Source organism: Anoplophora glabripennis, unplaced genomic scaffold (genome assembly GCF_000390285.2).
Source record: "Anoplophora glabripennis isolate ALB-LARVAE unplaced genomic scaffold, Agla_2.0 scaffold143, whole genome shotgun sequence".
NCBI lineage: Eukaryota > Metazoa > Arthropoda > Insecta > Coleoptera > Cerambycidae > Anoplophora > Anoplophora glabripennis.
In genome coordinates, this window is record NW_019416225.1 from 625483 (window position 1) to 627515 (window position 2033).

General features: G+C 30.5%; 1 non-coding gene across 1 annotated transcript; it reads right to left on the reverse strand.

Moving 5' to 3' along the window:
• Nucleotides 1–365: 365 nt before the first annotated feature.
• Trnap-ugg lies at nt 366–437 on the reverse strand. Its single transcript has one exon. It is a non-coding gene; the product is annotated as a tRNA-Pro (tRNA).
• Nucleotides 438–2033: the final 1596 nt, after the last annotated feature.

Below are 2033 nucleotides of genomic sequence, written 5' to 3' on the forward strand. Positions count from 1 at the left end.
AATAATTATGCAAATTAAGCCTTTGAGATAAATAAGTCGTATTTATAGTGTTTGAGATAATTGCTTTAATTTGTAATGCGTTTGTAGATATAAATTAGCGGACAGTTTGCAAAGGAATACGTTTTTTTTTGTACCAACTAAATGGATTGGTCACAGATCGTTCCTTAAAAGCTTCATAACCTATCATAAACTAATTTAATGCTTACCACGTTGAACTACTAAAAATGCTAATTTTTGTGCAAAAATATTATGTCGGAAATTGTAACCTGATTCCGGTACATATGTTAGAATGTGTAGACAAATTTGTCTCGTTTTAATAAACTGTTAATTTATTAAAAAAATAATTAATAGAAAGAAAAAAAAGTGGGCTCAACCGGGATTTGAACCCGGGACCTCTCGCACCCAAAGCGAGAATCATACCCCTAGACCATTGAGCCGCAATATCAATAGCGTTCTTATATATGTATATAAACAGGCAATAATAAATTTAATGTTTGTACTAAGCAAAAAGTAAGGATTAAAACCTTGAAATAACAAAAAAGCCGAAAACTTCTATAAAAACAAATCTGAAATTTCAGATAACTCTCGTTTATTTCTTTCAATTTTAGTCCCTATAGGTATTTATTTAAAAATTATATGTAGCAACTGAAAATATGACGTCATAGTACTTTTCTATTACATAGTCCCATGCACTTGATGGGTATTTTGTAATTCGGTGAAATCGTTTTGGGAAAAATACCGCATTAGGCACATTTTTATTAGAATATAAAAAACCAGAACTTGATGCAAGATTTACGTGATTTGGGCAACATAAAAATCGAAATTACTATATTCCTCTGCTACAAACTTTTTTATCGCCGCAATCTGAAAAGGTTAATTTCTTCATAAATAATATCAAAAATTTTATTTACACAATCAACCTGTTCCAGCCTAATAACACGTACTTAATCTTTATTTATGAGGAGTCCGAAATACTGCTTCTCTACGACTATACGCTAGTCGAACTCCTATGATCTAATCCTCTAATAGGTCTATGTTTAAAAAACACTTACCTTACCCAACTCCATAAATCCACCATATATTCCCACAGTATGTAAATCGCTGTGTTAATTATTTTAAATTATCTGAAATTGTATTACAAACGTAACCTTTTGCTAATTTATAGATTTCCACTATATTTATCGAAAAAAGGCAAATTACAATAAATAAATAAAGTAACAGTCAACTCTTAACCTTTAGAACTGTGACATTAAACTGTGAATTGATAACTACGTTTTTCAAATAAAAATCTGTCACTAAATTATTTCTGTACACTGAGAGAAAGGAACTGTTAAGTCTAACAAAGTAAAAGCTAATTTCACCATAACAAGTATTAGCAGCAATATAGCATTAGGCTGTCGCTAGATACATATCGAATAAATTGATCGATGCGAAGCTTCAGATCAAAGGCAGATAATTAGTGTAAAAAAAATAGACACTGTCCCTTTTTGTTTCATATTATCATGGGAATTCTTAGATATTGTACAATATTTCCTTGATTTAAACACGAGTTTTACAAAACTGTACACACAGCTTACAACTTTGACAGTTCGCAATAACAAATGTCAACTTGGCCTCTTTCTTTCTCAGTGTTTTTCATGGAACAGAACAGTATTACAATATTAGCTTCTAAGGACATACTAGAAAGAAACAGAACCATATTCTAGAAAGAAGTAAACAAATGTATATGCAAAGCCAAATTTTGCTACAATATATTCGCATAATGTAAAGAGTGCAGTTTATAATAAGGCAACGGTTGTGTCACTTTTTGTTTTCTTTGTATTAAACTAAATAATTTTTTTTACAGTGCTTTGCGCTTGCCCTGTTTTGGATACAAATTGTTATGAGCTTTCTTGGTCAAAATGATGTAAACCGTCTCAAATAAAATGTTAAATCCAAACAAGTAGTGCGTCCAGTGTAACAGATTTACTTATTACAGTGAGTTTTTTTCTCGTGTGTTCAAAATATATCAAGTCATTAATATGGATGATTGC